This window comes from Ambystoma mexicanum, chromosome 7p (assembly GCF_040938575.1).
Source record: "Ambystoma mexicanum isolate Mex_15411 chromosome 7p, UKY_AmexF1_1, whole genome shotgun sequence".
Taxonomy (NCBI): domain Eukaryota; kingdom Metazoa; phylum Chordata; class Amphibia; order Caudata; family Ambystomatidae; genus Ambystoma; species Ambystoma mexicanum.
Window position 1 is genome coordinate 164,015,079 of NC_090939.1, and position 6,077 is coordinate 164,021,155.

The window sequence follows — 6,077 nt, forward strand, 5'->3', positions numbered from 1 at the left end:
TAGCCAAGTACCTCAGTACATTTGATCTAACGTCGGGCTATTAGCAAATAGCCCTGACAGGCCATTCCAATGAGAAAACTGCATTTTCAACCCCAGCAGGCCTCTATCAGTTTAAGGGTATGCCTCTTGGATTAAAGAATGCAACTGCTACATTCCAAAGGATGGTCAATCAAGTTCTGAATGGTATGGAAGACTTCTGGATGGCATACTTGGAGGAAATTGCAGTGTTCAGCCCTACTTGGAAAGAACATGTTGATCACTTAGGATATGTTTTACAGGCTCTTGAGCAGGCCCGCCTGACCATAAAGGCAAGCAAATGTCAAATTGTTCAGAGCAAAGTAGTCTACCTTGGTCATTAGGTAGGAGAAGGTGAAATAAGGCCATTGCCTACCAAAGTACAAGCTGTACAAAACTGGGCCACCCCTACTACTCAAACCCAAGTGAGAGCCTTCCTAGGTCTCACTGGGTACTATGAATTTCATAGAGAACTATGGGTCCATAGCTTCTCTCCTGAATGTGATTTCCTTTCCAAAATTCCTAAAGAAGGTTAGATGGAATGAGGAGTGCACTCAAGCCTTTGAAAACCTGAAGAAAGCCCTTTGTCAAGCTCCAGTCCTAAGAGCTCCTGGTCATCACCAACCCTTCATTGTGCAGAGAGATGCATTCAATACAGGTATAGGTGCAGTCCTTAGTCAACTGGATGAAAAAGATAGGGAGCACCCCATTTGCTTCATCAGCAGGAAGCTGAAGGAACCAGAAACCAGGTGAGCAACCAAAGAGCGTGAATGCTTTGCTATTGTGTGGTCTCTGAAGAAATTTAGACCATACTTGTATGGATCTACTTTTGTCATTCAGACAGACCAACATCCCTTGAGATGGCTAATGCAAATGAAAGGGGAGAACCCAAAACTCCTAAGATGGTCAATCTGCCTGCAAGGGTTTGATTTCACCATTGAGCACAGGTAAGGATGTCACCACAACATGCTGATGGTCTCTCTAGGATGTTTATAACCGACTAGAGTGTAGAGCTTCATCCAGGAGTGGATTAAATCCTCCTGTCCCTTAGTCTGAGGGGACGAGTGTTAGGGAGAATTCTCCAGAATGGCTAATTTCCCTTATCTACTGAGTCCCTCAGCAGCTTTGCTGGATTTCTAGGATTTATTTTTTTCACCTGGTAAGTGTGTGAGCCTTTTTTCCCACTCTTACATGTGTTTTGCTGTGTGTTTTGCATTTTTGTGTTCATAGACTGTGGAGTCTCACCTACTCCATAGACATCATCTTTTTACTGTGTGTCACACAGCACCTTTAGTGCAGTGACACAGGGTTGTCTTTTTCAGACTTCCCACTTTAAAGTCAATTTTCTGGGACTGACTACTGTCTCCCAGAATATGTAAAGTTGCCATTGACTTTATTAGTTTTTTTAAATTCACAGACTTAGTACAAACGATCTTCCATAGAGTACTGGAAAGGGTTAATAGTTATCCCTTTTTGTCTGTTTATCATGGAACATTATTTTGTTTCCCTTTCACTGAGATTTGGCTGGTGGCAGTGGTATCTATATAAAACTGCATAAAAAGGAGGTCTCTAGGACTTGGAAAGCAGAGTCACCACGGGATCGAGAGAACCGAAGAGAATCTGAAGGAGGAGGACTACTGCAACTACTGAACCTCCCGGGGAAGCCCTGCTGCGGGTCGAATCTCCTAAACTTCGACGACAGAGAAGATCTGCAAGAAATCTTCTTCTCTTGAGCTGGTGGGACCAACCAGTTTGCCAAATGCCAAGCAAGGCCTCCCTCCCGTGGTCGAATTTGCTGTGCACCGCTGCAGTGAACCGGATAGCCAGGAGAACTGGATCCTATTTGGGTTTTAAGGAGAGCACCTTTTATTTGTTGCTTTGCTCTGCTGCTGTTTTTTTCCCTGGGCAGTGCAGGACCCTCCAGTCTTCCTCCTTCTTGTCTGTCCGACAGTCGCTTCAGGAACCGTGAGCCTGCAGGACCTGCCAGGAACTTCTGCCTCAGCTACAGCATTCTTCTTCTACTAAGGTACTGTTCAAATCCGGTCGGTCGTTCCGTCCGACCGCGGTGAAAGTGTTTTAAATCTTTAGCTAATCCGAGGGCTTGTCCTTCTCTATTCTTTTAAGTAACTTTTCTGCCGACCAACTTCGTTTCAAACTCTTGGCAAAGACTTAACCGCGAAATACTCTGAACTGTGTGATCCTCTGCAAAGACTCTGAACCATTAACATTGGCTCAGGCCTATTGATTTGAATCCTAGTTGTAGTAAGCCTTTTCTTGATTGCCCTGCCTACTTACTTGTTGGTGCTGCTTGATTTTGAATAACCTTGTCTTTCCTTCCCTTTTTAAATTACTGGAGTGCCATTTTGCCCACACTTCATTTTGAGCTTAACTTGACCAGAATTCATGGGCTGTTGTGTAATATATTAAGACTGTGATTTTCTGCTGCTTCACATTAGTGAATTGTTTTATAATTGATGGTGTAAATAAATGTATATTCTTTTACTCAGAAACCTTGCGCCAGTGTTTGTTTGAACCATAGCAATTGCTGGTCTTTGTGTAACTTCTGATACTGCTCACTTTACTCTTGAGATAAGTCTGGCTGCTCAGCCATCGCTACCACTTTATTGTGTTGTACAGGTTTGTACCACAGGTGAATTTGTACTTACACTTGTAGTCTTAATTGTGTGTGGTGTTCCCAAAGGGTACTGCATATGATTCTGCCTAACAACTAAGTGATCTCCTCAAAGTGCAGGCAAAAGACTGCTCCTACCCTATCACTCAGTGTGTCCATGGCAGCCTTATACAGAACCTCTCTAACCTTAGCATCACTTCTACCATTACTTAGCATTTGCACTCCTTCCATATTCAATCTGGCATGACTAACCTGCCGCTTAGCCCCCTCGATTGGATTCAACGTTTTGCCCTAACACCCACACCGTGGTACCCATGTTTGGTGAAAGACAGAAACTTGAGACTTGGATCTTGACTTAACCTTCACAAGGCACAAAAAAGAAAAATCCCTTATCAGCCATCCTCTTCACCTAGCCACCCACCAATATGCCCAAAACCTTATTCAGTCAAAACTCTAAAGGCACCAGTAAACTCAACTGAACGCCCAACGATTAGAGGTGCCCTTATCAATGCTCGGTCACTGGTCTCCCATGCGGTCGACATCGCAGACTGTATCTCAGCCAACGATCTTCACTTCTTGGCTATCACCGAAACCTGGCTGCACCAAGCCACAGGCCCAGCTCTCTCTATTGCCATCCCGGACGGATGTTCAATATTAAGAAAAGGTAGGGATACTGGCAAAGAAGGTGGAATAGCCTTCATCACTAAAAAAACCGTTGGTCTCAGAGCCACATCCACGGTCAGCATTCAGTCTGTTGAACTCCTGACAGTAAAAATCCCTCTCTCAGCCTCACAAATAATCCTCATGCACCTTATCTATAGGTCTCCCGGACACATCTCCTCATTTGAGGAAGATTATCTAGGACCGCCTAACTAATAATACCAAACTAGGTTTGCAAATTTTCTTGCTTGGGGATCTTAACCTTGGCCTTGGTGATCCTAACGACACAAATGCCATATCTCTAAAAAACACAATTGCCCAACTTGGCCTTAAACATAGGATCTCAGCCCCAACGCACAATAAAGGCAGAAACCTGGACTGGTTTGTTGACTATAACTGTGATACCACAATCCTCATAAATGAACCAACTGCCTGGTCCGACCACCATGTCATTTCCTTCTCCATCCAAGGTAATACACACTCTATCTCTATTCCAGCTACTGCACCACAAACCCTCTCCAGAAACAACGGCAACATAACAATGCAAAACTTGCACCCACTTATCCATAACACCCTCAATTCAGCAATCTATGCCAACTTAGATGCAAACAAACTAGTCAACCTTTATAACAAGACCCTTGAAGAAGCTGTTGACAACATAGCACCAATCAAGCTCACCAGAGCTAAACCAATAGCCCACCTCAACAAATGGTTCACACCCGAACTGAAACTCCTGTGGAATGCCAAACGAGCGGCCAAATCCGCCTGGAGAAAAATGCCCAACTCATCCAGTAAAGCTCTTTTCACTGCAGCGGCTGCCTCTTATAAAACAGCTATCCTCACTGCCAAGAAAGAGACTTATGACAATAGAATAGCCAATGCCAACTCAAAGACACAAAAACTCTTCAATATCCTTAGGGAACTTGAGTCACCACCTACTTCTGCAGAATCTTGCGTGCGTGAAAGGTGAAGACTGGTGTGAAAAAATCCAAAAAGCGCTTGCAGACAAAATTGCCCTGCTCCAATCTAGAATTGAACATAAAAAAAACATGCCTAGCTAAAAACTCAGCTTCTCCCCCACCTCCCTCCTATAAGACCTCTACCTGCCCCCCTTCTTCTTCATTTCAGTCTCGGCCAAAGAAGTAGAGAACATCATCAAAGGCCTTAAACCATCCAGATGCCAAGGGGGCTTAAACTCCTCCTTCAAAACTAACTCAGTCTCTAACAGCCTTAAAGAGGCGTGGGTTATGCCCCTACTAAAAAAAAAAAAAACATTAACCCTACCAATTACATGCATATCACCAGTGACACCTATATTCTAAAAATCATAGATAGAGTGGCCTATGTTGAAATCCAGAAACATCTTGAAGATAACAACCTTCTGGGCCTCAGACAATCGGGCTTTAGACCTAGGCACGGAACGGAAACTGTCCTCCTGGATCTTAAAATCCAGATGGATGAGGCAAAAGACAACGGCAAACTAGCCATGCTCCTGCTACCTGACCTCTTGGCAGCCTTCGACCTCGTCGACCACCATATCCTAACGGAACATCTGGCCTCAGCATCCACCTTCTCCAGTGAGGCGTCCGCCTGGGTACAATCCTTCCTCTCCAACCGGACCACTAGGGTTTTTTCACCATCAGCTTCAGCGCACCCCATCCCCATCCACCGTGGCATCTCGCAAGGCTCGTGCACATCACCTACCTTGTACAACATCTTTACTAAACTCCTGTTCGAACACCTTGACAAACTGGGGGTTACATACACTAATTACGCGGATGACACCCAGGTTCTCATCACGCTGTCAGGATGCTATGAAAAAGGACTCCAAACTGATCGATGACCTGGAGATCCAGGCATGGATGGCATGGATGGCTGAACACGGCTTATGCCTCAACAACAAGAAAACCGAGCTTCTTCTCGTCGGATCCCAAGCACGCCTAAACAAGCTCGACCCTTGTTACACATCTATCAACATAGATGGTAACCTGATCAAAGTGGCCAAGAATATCAAAACCTTAGGGGTCTACCTGGACTCCACTCTTTCACTCAAAAAGCAAGTAAATTCCCTAGTCTCCTCCACAGCCTACACTAATAAGCTCATCAATGCTTGCAAAGCTTTCCTTTCGCCTACTAGCTGCATCACCCTGGCCAGAGCGCTAATGCTCTCAAAAATCGACTACTGCAACACCCTTTTCTTGGGCACCTCGGAGCATAATTTGAACAAACTCCACGTTCTGCAGAATAATGCTCTTAGAGCAGCACTGAGTATCCTGCAGCACGCTCACATCTCTACCTTCAGACAAAATGCACACTGGCTCTCAGTACGAGACAGAATCGCCCTTAGATCACTGGTCATCATTCATAAATGCCCCTCAATTGATGCTCCCATGTATTTGGCAGACAGATTTAACAAACGGTCATTGGTCAGACCAACCAGAACAAGATACTCACACTGCCTCAACATTCCCAAATTTACTTTAAAAAAAGCAGGAGGGTCAAGCTTCCTAGTTCTAGCAGCTAAACAATGGAATGCTATACTGCTCAACCTTAGAAATTAACCTTCGTTCTGGACCTTCGGATGAAAAACAAAATCTTGGCTCGCCAACAATAAATGCGCTACTGTTTGATTTTTCATCCTACTGTGCTTGTTATGCTCCCCATCTGGTCCCACTATTACGACCACTATGTAACCTGGTCAACTGCACTTATTTCTACTGTCTTGTATAATTCTGAAATGCATGTAACCTGTTGAAACTCGCTTTAGGTC